Source organism: Macrobrachium rosenbergii, unplaced genomic scaffold (genome assembly GCF_040412425.1).
Source record: "Macrobrachium rosenbergii isolate ZJJX-2024 unplaced genomic scaffold, ASM4041242v1 282, whole genome shotgun sequence".
NCBI lineage: Eukaryota > Metazoa > Arthropoda > Malacostraca > Decapoda > Palaemonidae > Macrobrachium > Macrobrachium rosenbergii.
The window spans coordinates 1572443-1586222 of NW_027100730.1; the positions used below are offsets into that span (position 1 = coordinate 1572443).

Below are 13780 nucleotides of genomic sequence, written 5' to 3' on the forward strand. Positions count from 1 at the left end.
TTATATCCACACTTGAGACCCCAGTTGAGATTTCTATGGAAACACTTAAATTTTCTTATATACCTTTTTCAAGGCAGTTGCCTTATGGATTCGGGATTGACTCTAGTATAGAGGTTTTCACTTCCCTTCTGCAGTCGTTTGCTGTAAAAAGACCTGCTCATGAAAGGCTTCCAATTACTTGGTCCCTGAACAAGGTGCTAAGGACTTCCGTCAACCCCTCAATTCAGCGGACCTAATGCAACCACAACTCACATGCTACAAAAGGCGATCTTCTTGATTGCATTAGCATCAGGAGCTCGTATTAGTGAACTGGGCCCTCTTAGTGTCCCGTGGCCCATCATTCCTGGCCAAGAATGAGGATCCTTTAAGAAAAAACTCCTATTCTGATAAGAGAACTCAATTTAGCAGACAAGACATATGCCTGGTTCCAGCACTTAAGGTTTACCTAGAAGTCAGCAAATATCCCAAAGGGTTCAATTCTCCTACACCCTAGCACAAACTCACCATTCTCCCTACAAGGGCTGAGAATGATTGTACTGTCTCATTAAACAGGCGAACCGACACTCCTTTCCTAGGTCACATGATATTCGGAAAGTAAGTATGTCATTGACCTCTTCAGAAATGTTGCTTTTGAAGAAGTCTCCGAATGTACAAGGTGGTCATCAGAGACAGTATTTAAAAAAAAAAAAAAACATTATTGCCACGAGCTCGAACAAATTCGACTACACTGTGTATCAGTAGGTGGCATGGTTGGTCCTAACCCCAAGGTTGCTACAGCAGAAAACGAAGGGTCTTATTGACGGTGAGTATGGTAACTATCGCTGGGAGAAGGGTGACAGTATTGCAACCAAACCCAGCATGCTTAGGTAAGCCACTGTAGAACTACATCCTAAAACATAAGTTCGTGTATAGTTTCTTGTTCTTTGGTACCAAAACTTGAAGAGTATTTGGAATAAAGAATGGGGCTTGAAATTTGTGGCTCGACCTCAGACCAGAAATGTTTTTCCTTTGAGGTGTTGGGATTAAAACTTGAGAGTTTCAGCCTTTTTTTGTCACCTGTCAGTTTCTTTATAAAGCTCCTTGAGGATGACACAAGGGACTACGCTATCAAAAAACAGGTTTTGACATTGGAAAAACCTATTTTTGGTAGTCGCTGTTGAGTCATCAAAACCCTCCTACTTACCTGACGAAAAGGCATGGGATTTGGGCAAGGGATCATCCTGCATTGATCAACAGAAAGTAATGCTTCTTGGTCTCCGCGTTGGGTCTGTTGTTGACACTACGGCAGACTGCACATGTGCATTAATCACTTCCTCCTCTAAGCAGGTTTTGACGATGGAAGAACCTGCAGCCTCACTGTAAAGATCTGGGAAGGTGCCCCATTATCTTTGAGTCCATTATTTACTCCATCAAGTGTTACAGTGTTTATCACTATGACACAACACCTGGCTGCGAGGCCAGCTATAAGAGAATTCTTTGACATTAATTTGGTCACCCATAGAGCTCTGGTAGACCATGGAGGGTAACTCCTTGAGGACAAAACAGCGACTACCAAAAACAGGTTTTGTCTATGTCAAAACCTGTTTTTTTTACTGCATTTTTGTTATATACATCATATTACCAATGCAATACAGGATTTTTTATGCTGAGGAAAAAAGATCAGATATATATATTGAAAATATTTGTCAATAAATTACTGTAATGAAAGGTATGACAGTTTGCATTTATGACTGAATATTTTGTTTGCCACCACATAATATTAATTTAGAAATAATTTGTGATGCCAAGAATTGTACAGTAGTTGGTCTGAAGAAATATTTTGGTTTTTAACTGATATAACAGTGTTTGATGTCATGTATTTGATTCCTTAGTGGTGTGAGGAGTTTTGTTTTTCATAAGAATATTTGAGATGCAGTATCGTTGGAAGCAGGCTGAAAATGAGCTAGGATATTCTGAACTTGCAAAAGACCTGGGTGCAACCTTCCATTCTGTGAGATGTAGATTTTGTGATAACGTGGATGAAAATTGTTTGCGTCAGTGCTTCCTCTCGTTCCGGCAATTTCACTATCTGAAGGTTTGGCAGTACTGCAGTAGTTCGTTCATATTGAGAGCTTTTCTTGGATGAAACTGAATATCCATTGACATAAAACTGACTTTGTTTCAAAGCCGTATATTCAACATCCTTTGAGAACGGAAGCTGAAAACTCAGTTTTGCCTTGAATCAAATAACAAAATGACAGTGTGGGGGATGAACATACTAAAATCACAGTTGATAAATCTTTATTTGTAGATTCTTCCTTAGAAGTCGAGGGGGAGCCAGAATATATTGATTGTGGTTAAGTTGATGTAAAATTTACATGCCAGTCTATAAACAGTGAAGGACCATCCAAATTTGACGTGGAATGTGGAAAGAAGAGTATTAGAGAAGAAAATATCCCACTGCCTACTGCAATTGCTGATGATTATCACATATTACTTACGACTTGCAGAAAAGTATTTTTTAGATATCATCTTGAAAAAATGCACGTGAGAGCTCTTACAGGAGAGAAACCAATTACAGTACTTTCCCCTTTCAAGACGTCTCCGAATCCATGTAACAATTCATACAGGAGAGAAACCATTCACTTGCTCTTTATGTCCAAGTAGTTTTTATCATTCTGAAAATCTCAAAATACACATCAGAAATCAAACTGGAGAGCAGCCATTCACTTGTTGTGAATGTTCAAAAAGCTCTACATGAAAATTCATATTGGAGAGACTCTGGCCTTTCAATTCCACTGAATGCCAGAAAGGTTTTTATCATTCCTCTCTTCTCAAAATACATTCGAGAACCCATACTGGAGAGAAGCAGCCCTTTACCTATGCGAAAGGAGTTTTTCTCTATCTCATATTTTCAAAAGGCACATGAAAACTCATACTAGATAGTAATGATTTATGTGCACTGGGTGTCCAAGTAGCCTTTTCATTAGAACCACCACAAAATGCACATGAAGTTTGTACAAGAAAAAAACCCATTCTTCTGTAAATATAGTTTTATAATAATACTCCCAACTCATGAAGGAAAGATGTTGTTCAATAGATTGTCAAAATTAGAGAAAGTCAGGAATTTGTGGTAAAGGCAGAAGCTGGTTGAGTTGTCAGCCAACTTTGGCCTGAATAAATTTGTTGAATGCAAACAGAATCCAAGGCTGTTTTAAATCTTTTAAGACAAATTGTGTCCAAATGATCATTGCATTGTGATATTTGTTTTCCCAGAGAATGCTTATTTTAGAGCTGAAAAAAGGCGCATGCTGTAAAACATGAAATTATTTTGAATTTCCTTCTGTGTTTGCTATGAACGGTGCTATTCAGAACATGTTCTTCTCAGATTTTTTTTTTTTCAGAGTATTTTAAACAGAGACAGTTTTTATCAGATTTAACTATTTTGAGAGTATTTGCAGGAACATCCTGTGGAAATGCCGTTAATCAAAAAGAGGAGAATTTAGAGGAGATCTTACTTAAAACACAGACCAGGCTCTTTATTTTTGCAGATCCCTTCTTTTTAAGTCAAGGCAGAACCAGAGTTTTTGCCATTTATTGAATTTGATGTGAACTGTTCATCCCAATCTGTTATTTATTTACAGCTCTCATTTTGTGACGATGAAAGCGGAAAGATCTGTATTGCAGAAGAAAATGAACATTTTGGTAGAAGTATTTCTCAAAGAGGAGTAACACAGAAGGAAGCTAATAATTTGTACTGAATGCCAAAGGACATTTTTATTTATGTGCAGACTGAAAATCCACATGAGATCTCATTTAGAAACCATTATACTTGCTTTTATTATATTTCAAAAATTTTTTTCTTATCAAAGTTATCTCAAAAGACACGAAAGGCGCTCCTGGGTCGAGAACAGGGGAGCAGTAAGAGAAGTCTCTTCGTCTTGAGTTGCGAAGGAATCACCAAGGGCGTCCAGCTTCCACAGTCCTTGACACACCTCTTGGTGTAGGGTCCACTTTCGGTCGGCAGCAGTTGTAGTTACGACTTAGAAGATCGCCGCGGACGTTCTCTCATACCAGCAAACCTCGTGAGGATAAGTAACATTCGGGCCTGAAACCCCACAGAAGGATGTCCTTGCTAAAGCGAACAGGGACCGAGAGTGAGTTCCTCCCTGTTTCTTGAGGTATGACAGGGCGTGGTGTTGTCGAGTTGATCTGGACTGTCAGTTAGTGACTTCGTCCTCGAGAGAAAAGAAGGGCCAACTGAATCACCCCAATTCTTTGAGGTTTTATGTGCCAGGACACCTGTTCCCCTCCAGGTGCCGACGCCGTCCCTCCCCAGTGTTGCTCCACCCGAGATGGAATGGCGTCCGAGAGAAGAAACAACACTAGGTGAGTTCTGAAGTTTGAAAGGCCTTCTGCCAACCGATGGATCGAGCCACACCACCTTAGGTGATCTTTCACCTTTGGCCGAAATACTCAGAAGAGCTTCAGATTCTCCTTGTCCTGCCAGTTCTCTGCAAAGGAAGAATTAGGCGGTCTGAGATGCAGTCTCCCAGAAACAAACTTCTCCAGCGATGAAATGGTCCCCAGCAGACTCGCCATTCCTCACCCGAGCATGTTTCTTTCCGCAGGAAGGCTGAAACTTTATTCTAAACACTGTAGTTGTCTTTCTTGAGGCGAGTCCCACTGTCTCCCACACTTGCATGCTAGCCATATTGGATTTCCTTAAAATTCAAATATCTCGAAAAATATAAATTTTATCAAAAACACCACTCAATAAAAGTTGTTCAGAATTGATTGTTTTATGGCACTCACTTGATTAATTTTAAAAAAATGAGAAAATCTATATGAAAAAAGTAAAAAAATATTGAAATTAAAGTAATGAATTTATTTTCAAAGACAATTTCTACAGAACTGATGTCCTATATGACAAAATGCTTCTAAACGAAAGTTATAGAACAAACTTTCTTCTTTTGAAACATATATACAAGTTTATACTTATATTCATAAATAAAAAAGTTATGGAGGAAAATATATAGAAAACTGAAATGTCAAATTTTCACGTACAGAATCAAACATTTTTTTTTTAATTAAGAAGTGTTGATTTGCAATCATTCTGATAAATTATTGAACAATGTTTTAATAGGCATCATTATTCATTTCTTAATAGTGAAATTTACAATGGCAGTGAAAGGATCTCGTGCCTTTTTTTTTTTTTTTAGAATAGAGAAGGATGCCTGATATATTAATGAGGTTTCAGACAAATACCTTGTGTAGGATTAATAATACATACACTTTGGTTATACTTACATGTACAATAACAATAAATACGAAAGAAAATATTTCAACTGAGAGATTGTTCATTAATACAAATATAAGCTCTCAAACACAAAAAAATATAGCAGCAGGTTTGCATAAAGTAATTGTGGGACAAGTATGTCATATAGGGTACTCTCGAAAGTAAATATGGATTGAATTATATCTGAATAGAACACACTCAGAGCTCAAACATTCTTGATGTTAAGTTTTTTCTTTCATCTCATGAGCGTCTTCTTCAACATCCTCCTCAAATGGTAGTGAATTTTCACATCCAACACCACGACACTGTCCACAGATGGATGAGCATGATAAACCAGCCCTACGGCATTCACATTGATGGCGGCAACCTTTGCGACAGTTCCAGCTGACTAAACGTAACAAGTCATCTGGAGCTGGAGGTTTCATTGAAGGGATGGGTTTCAGCCCATTTTGGAACTCTCCCATCCCCATTCAACTGGAGAGATGGTTACCATGCCAATGCTGTACTTGGTAGAACACCCTAAACGAGTGCAAGCGAGCTGCATCACTTGTTGGTGGCAATGTTGATAACTGAAACTCAGATTTAAGTGACATCTTTGCAACTGTTCTCTTGTATGCATGCAAACGATACCTGTCCAATGTTTGAAATTTCTCCGCTCCGTATATAGGAGGAAAAGTCACCAGCTTTGGCCACTTCATCTTTAGATGCTTCTCGGTTATCAAATACAGACACTGTATCGCGTATGTCTTGGCTCTTCTTCAAAATATCAAAGGACTTTTTCCTTCCCTTCCCATATGAAGCTGATGTTGTGTCACAGCCTGTAACAGCGTGGAGGAACAGCAGATGTTGACGAAGATGTCCCAGGTTAGATGTAAGTTTCCTAATATCATAGATCTTGTTGGGGTTGTGGACTTGACCAGGTTTAATAAGAAGTATTTTTGTGGATGATTTAGAAAGAGATACTAGAAGTACTAGTAAGTCTGTGCCGTCACCCACCACTGCTACATTATGTCCACTATTTTCCAATGGTCCTTCAGTTTACTGATCAGCAGTGTCTTGCTACGCTTATTACACAGGAAATCTGCCTGCGGTAACGTTGAGTAACATTCCTCATTGACTTCAACTTCTACAGAACAATGCTTGGATGCCCTACGATTTTGCTCTTGAGATTTGGTTGCTGGTGTCACTGGGTAGCCATCAAAAACAACTGTTGCATTTTTGCCATAATGATTGATTACAGAACCTGTGTAGGCTTGAAAAATATCCCGATACATAGCTGGCCTTGGCCACACAACTTTATGAAGAAGATGACCACCATCCACAACATACTGGTATTCATCTGAAACTAACCCTTCCCAAGGTCCATATGATTCCAATTTAGTCACTAAGGCTGCTTTGTGCCCTCTTCTCATTGAGATGTCGTCAAAGAGTGAAGGAGGTTTAGGGGCCAATTCATAAGTCATATAATTAGCAAGTTGGTCATCATTTTTCAAAACACATTATTCTGCTGAAAAGCTGTTGAGAGTTCACTGCACCAACATCCTCACGAACTTTCAGTCCATTCCTCATGGCTGATATTGACCGTACTCGCGTTCTTTCTTTTAAGTGTATAGTTGAGAACTTCTTGCCATCCATATCATGCATTTCTTTTCAAGCCAATGGATTTTGCTGTGTCACAGTTCACTAAATCATCAGCATTTATTCCTGTTCCCAAGGATACCAACCCACTAAAAAGTTTCTTGAAATGAGAGTGAGATCGTAGCCAGTTCTGCAATATTTGCAAGTGCCTCTCATCATTAAACTGTCGTGATTCTCCCAATTCAAGATGCTGTTCAGTTGTTGCAGATGAAACACCAGTAAATTTCTCGACAGCATCACAAACTTGTGTACTTGCTGGCATTGCTTTTATCCACTGGGCTAAAGTGCTCTCGGCAATACCCCTGCCATGTGTAAGTCCCCCAGAAGATTTAAATCCCTTCATCAGATACTGCTCAATTATCATATCACTCCATGTCCCTGACCAATAACGATTGCTGCGACGCTTTGCGTGAAGAATCCATCGATTGTAAGTTTCTCATATTCCTTCTTTGCCATTGTATTGGAAAGTTCATGCATTTGCTGCTAATAGATCTGTGCAGCTTTGGCATAAAGTAGATGCCCTGCAGCATGGAAATGTGGAAGCATCTCTGTACACAATACAGGTGCAAATCCCACTGTCCCAGTGCTTCAGCTCTCAGAAAGAGCTTAATTAGGGATACTTGCTCATGATATTGCAACCAAAGTCTTGCTGTGCGACTCAAGTCCTCCTTTTGATTGATGTTGTTTATCAGCTTAGTATTAATGTCTGTTAAGATTTCATTATTTAGTACGTCTTCAACATCAACTTCATGGGTCAAGAAGGAGTGGAATATCTCCAGGATTACACTACATTCTTCATCATTCATATTGACATCATCTAGAAGAATTCTTGTAAGAGCAGCCTGTGTAAGAAAGTGAGCTCGAAGGGCACGGTAATATGTGTGTCCAGAAAGCATGTGTCTTACAGAAATTTCTGAATATATTGTGACCCACAATTCTTCCAGTCCACTTCCACGCATGATGGTACCTATTGCTCCCACGAAGGACATGAGAAGATGGAACCCACCCAAACGCACAACTACTTTTGACAATGGGCTTTCTTCGCCAACTGCACCAACTATTTCAACTGCTTTCATACAGAGGGGCTGGTCAAAAGTTCCTACACAGTGAGTTTGATTCTGGGACTTAGTACCCTCAACAGCATGTAAAAGTGCTGTGTATATAGTTGATAGATTCCCTGGGTTCAAGTTGATGAAGGGGAGTGCAAGTATATGAGTAGTTTCAAAATGACCATCTCTCATTGCTGCTTGCATGTAGCCATTCCAGCCTGGTATTTTACTTGTACTCAAGTAGCTTCCACATACCCATAAGGTATCTAACTGTCGAGCATGTTTTACAGTTACTGGTTGATATGTATCGCATGAGATAGATGCCTTTGCTATTATATTTTGCATACCTGACATGTTTGTTCCCCCAGCATTACTTGAACTACTTACATCCACAATTCTCTGAACTGCAGTACTGGTTAATACTGCACTGGCAGGCGTTACACATTTCACACCACCCATGCTGTGAAACGTTCCCAACCCATCAAGAGTGCGGATGTTAAAATCTGCATTTTCAAATATATGTTGAAGAAAACCATCGTCTCTATTTACAGATGCAGTTCTAACTACTGAGTTGACATAACGTAGAGTTTCTTTATATGTCGTGGTTACTCCTAGCTTTGCAAGAATATCAAGATATTTGAAGGGAAGACAAGAATGACCTTGGTCATACTGCAGATATTATTGCACGATGTATGCTTGAGCGCTTTTGCTCATTTTCCTTATGCTCATCTCGTCGCTTTGATTTTGTTACTTCATCAACAAAGTCTCGGAGAGTATCTGGCACCTGCTGTATTGATGAATTGGTAATATCTTCACAAACTGGATATACAGAATTGTCATACGCCCGTGCACGTATATCTTCACGTATGATAGCAGCAGCTGTTAATACAATTTGACGTCTCTCATCCCGAATATTACTCTCTCTGTTTTTATACCATGAATCTCCTAAGGATCTACTATTGACTGCGTCACTGAATGAAAAAATATCCTTACCTTTACGCTTACTAACAGTGATGCTATCTCCATATCTGTCAAGCAGCTTCTGTTTCAATCTCTTAAGCGTGTATACAGTCTCTGTTGTATCAGCAGCCTCCACCATCATCCTATGCAGTTCTTGCAGTGAGTATTGGCACTCATTGCTATCATTTATAATATCACACAATTTACCAAAAGCTAGCAGTGAGCCTACCTGGCATGGTCTTCCAACTGTTTTATAAGAACAGGACGCACCACCGTCGCAGGTATTCTTGCAAAAATCATTGTAACACTTCCGATGATACTTAGACTCGGCAGCTACCAAGTCAATAACACTATCGATCCGACTAAGTACTAAATAACCAAGTTTATCGTTGCGTTCCTTTGCTTTTTCCCGTAATGTTTCCCGTAGTACCATTGTCGTAACTTCATGTATGGACCTACGATACTTCCTTGGCTTCTTTTGCTCTGCTATTTTATCAACTGTTTCTCCGCAGAATAAGCATTGCAGTTTGATGTCAAATTGGGTTAATTCTGATCGCAGACAAGGAACTTTATTGGGTGGTTCTTCCAAGTCCTTACTTGGAGCAGGTCGTCGAGTGTACGACTTTACGGCAGTTGACATGTACTTGTAAACAAGTTTTTTTCTTAAACTGTTCATGCAACCCATCCTCTCGGCCAAACTGGCTGTTATCAAGGTCTGCAGTCCTCTAGTCACCTCTACACTTGGAGATTCTTTCAAGGGAAACCCACATATCAGACAATCCATCATTTCTCTTAGTACCTGGAAAAAGAAAATATAGGTTAAGGTCTAGCGTTTCTCTTCGTTTATGCCTTGTAACTTCCTTAGTTTTTAAAATAGACATAGACTTGTATATACCGTTCAAAAGAAAAAAGTTTGTTCTACAACTTTTGTTTTGAAGGATTTTGACATGCAGTCCACCATTTCCAAGGAAAATGTTGTTGAAAATAAAATTATGAATGAAATTTCAATATTATTATTTTTCCTGCACATAAATTTACTTATTTTTGTAAAATAACACAGTGATTCCTATAGAAAAACCAATTCTAAACAACTTTTATTGAGTGGTGTTTTTTGATAAAAGTAATATTTTTTGAGATATTTCAATTTTAAGGAAATTCCAATATGGCGGCTAACGCAAGCGCGGGAGACAGTGGGACTTTTCATATGTTGTTCAGGTCACAATTGTCTATACTTCTGCAAAGTTTCAGCTTTTATCTAATTATTTCCACTCAAAACCCTAAAAGTCCTGGGCTATGCGGCAGTTAAGAATTTACTCCTACACAAATACAAAGTCCTTACACCACTAATGCCGGACTTGGTGCCATAGCGGACCCAACAGAGGAAGGGGACAACAGGAGCGGATGCACACCACTTTCTGACATGTCCTGGTTCCCTGTCACTCCAAGCCATGAAGGAGTAAGTCAGGACTTGCCACGGACAAGGCAATAAAAAGCGGGGCGTTGACCCTTCCTCAAACGCAGGAAACAACCTGAATTTACCTAAATTCTCTGGTAAAAATAAAACACTAATAAAAAATGGTGCCATCCAATCAAATCTAATGCCCTGAATCGAGTGCATCTGCCCAACTCCTACCGAACCCAGCGACAGAAGTAGACTGCTGGCTGGAAGTGTTTATACCTATTAGTCCCCTGGTGGGGGATGGGGGAAGTAGATGGATAGAAGAAGGGATGTTCAGTGTTCTCGTTTTGTGTTTCAATCTGTTGAACTCCCGCTGTAACAGCTATATAATGGATAGGTAAGGATCATTTCAAAAATGCTTTTCCATATTCCTTGCAAATGAATGGCTCCTCTCCAGTATTAATTCTTGTATGAACTGCAAGATTTGGTTTCCTGGAAAATGATTTCCCACATACCTTGCTCATGAACAGCTTCTCTTCAGTTTTGATTTTCATATGAACTGTAAGATCTGGTTTACTGGAAAATGCTTTCCCACATTCCTTCCACATGAATGGCTAAACTCCAGTATGAACTTTCATATGATCTATAAGATTTGGTTTCTTAGAAAATGCTTTCCCACATTCCTTGCACATGAATGGCTTCTCTCCAGATGCATTCTCATATGATCTGTAAGATGTTGTTTCCTGGAAAATGCTTTCCCACATTCGTTGCACATGAATGGCTTCTCTCCAGTATGAATTCTCATATGATCTGTAAGATCTCGTTTCCTGGAAAATGCTTCTCGACATTCCTTGCACATGAATGGCTTCTCTCCAGTATGAATTCTCATATGAACTGTAAGATTTGGTTTCCTGGAAAATGCTTTCCCACATTCCTTGCACATGAACGGCTTCTCCCCAGTATGAATTCTCATATGAACTGTAAAATCTAGTTTCCTGGAAAATGTTTTTCCACATTCATTGCACATCAATGGCTTCTCTCCAGTATGAATTCTCATATGATCTGTAAGAATACGATTCCAGGAAAATGCTTTCCCACATTCCTTGCACATGAATGGCTTCTCTCCTGTATGAATTCTCATATGATCTGTAAGATCTGCTTTCCTGGAAAATGCTTTCCCACATTCCTTGCACATGAATGTTTCCTCTCTGGTAGGATTTGTGATATGACTTGTAAGATTAATTTTCTTGCAGAATGCTTTCTCACAGTCAGTGGATCTCAAAGGCTTCTCGACATTGTGACTATTCCTTCTTTCTTGTTTTACTTCCTTTTTGCAAGTTAGTGGATCTATTTCACTCACTACTGAATTCATTTCATATGAATATTCGTCATCTTCATCAGACTCACTGAACACCTCTGGCTCTGCTTTGATGTCCATCAATGGCTCCAGAAACAAAAAGTCACCATTACTAGTTTCACTAAAGGCAGCCAGGTTGCTGTTTTCTTGATTTATGGAAGAGTGTGATAATGCATCATCAGTTTCACTTTTCAAAGGAAATTCTAATGAATGTTCTGGATTCATTCTTGGCACGTGTCCTTCAACATTCGAAACATTTTTTTCCCAATATGCTACAGTTGGTGACCCTTTTTCAATCAGTGCTGAATTCCTTTTATATGAATATTCATCACCTTCATTAGACTCAAAGAATACTTCAGGCTCTGTCTTGATATCATCCATCAGTGGATCAAAAGACAAAAAGTTACCATCACTGGTTTCACTAAAGGCAGCCATGTCCCTGTTTTCTTGATTTATGGAAGGTAGTGATAATGCACCTTCAGTTTCACCTTTCAGAGGTAATTCTAAAGAATGTTCTGGATTCATTTTAGTTTTGTCCTTCAATGTTCACAACATCTTTTCCCCCAAATTTCTACAGGTTGAAATCCAAGCTCTGCACTTCATATCCTTGGACCATGTGTATGCTACTTACTTTGCAAAGCACCAGCATCCACTTTCAACTCAGATGCCACATTGTCACACTCTCCAGTATTAGATTTTTGTCACTTCTTTCTGAGCAGCGTTATTTAAGATGCTGCTTGTGGGTTTCATAGAGGCTGTAGTACCAAAAGTGCCCTGCATTATTGTTTTAAACACTTCTTCATACAAACTGAATCACATAAAAATATATCGACCTCTTTATATTTTCAGTGAATACATACTGACATGCAAGAAGGAGACATAACATTGTTCTATAATGACAATAGGTTCAATTGACAACTCTTAACACAAAATTGTTTACAAATGATTATCCAATAAATCTGTTATAAATTAAGTGCAATATCTTGAAGGATTACAACCACATATCATTGCTGATGTATAAATCTAATATTCAAACCAGATTTGATTTGTCATTGTAATTTTTAAAGTAGGAGTACAGCAATTCACTATTATATCTTACGCTTTACGAGATATTGGTAACGTTACATGTAGTACCATTACACACACACATGCATTCCCAAAATCTTGATGCTGCTCAAAACTGACGAAGGAAGGAAGGTTCTTCTGAGGGAGAATCTGAAATCAAAGAATGCAACACAGAGTTAGGAAACATAATGCCAGAACTGAAGCAAAATAACAAATCAAATTTAATTCAGGTTCCTATAAAGGTCTCAGGCCAATTAACAAGGTGTGCATTTGACAGTATTCAAATATTAGTACAATCTAACCAAATGTTGTCCAGTCCAGAACAGCATCAAAACATTCCTAAGGCAGCAATGCAACTATAGATTAACAGTTAATATTGACTCCCACCCTCTCACATCTGTAAACCTTAGCTTGACATCACAGCATTGCTTATGAACATACCCTTATTAATAAACCAAAGGCCAAGAATACAAAATGCAAGAGAGCAGTGTCAGAATTTTGTGGGGTAACAGCAGGAATGGTGCAATATACAGTAAATGCTTAACTATATGCGATCCAGTTATACATAAAACCATATTATCCACAGAAGCAGTAGACAATGAGAAAAAGCAGTACGGGTGAATTGAGTAGTAATTTCAAGAGAAATGAAAGTTTTCAAATTAGTTTCACTGATTGTTACCGTTGATACAATACATGAGTAGCTATTAAGACCAGCAGCAAATTCTATTTTCAGGGCCATACAAACCAAAGCTTTTTATGAAGGAGCATCTTTCAGTGCAAGTTGGAAATGGGTTACCTGGTGGTTAAGAAGAGTGAGTAAGGGAATTCCTCTCGCTCACATGCCATCACCGAGCACTTCTTTTGGCCTGACGAACAAAGAGGGGTAGTTGAGATGGGAGATATGATATAAGTTTTGGTTTGTATACCCATGAAAATTTCATGGTTGCAGTATTTCCTCGATTACTGTATCTGCATATGCACTGTTTGCGACTAGGCTTATCCACATTTAACTCCAGCCCACCAAAATCTACTTG

At 38.8% G+C, this 13780-nt stretch overlaps 1 protein-coding gene and 1 pseudogene across 1 annotated transcript in view; one reads left to right on the top strand and one right to left on the bottom strand.

Annotated features, from left to right (window-relative positions):
* Positions 1 to 13780, top strand: part of LOC136838228 (zinc finger protein 271-like) — a 526618-nt gene that overhangs the window by 13854 nt on the left and 498984 nt on the right. The gene's annotated exons all lie outside the window — the stretch shown is intronic.
* LOC136838232 (zinc finger protein OZF-like) overlaps positions 9750 to 13780 on the bottom strand; it is a 28276-nt pseudogene continuing 24245 nt past the window's right edge.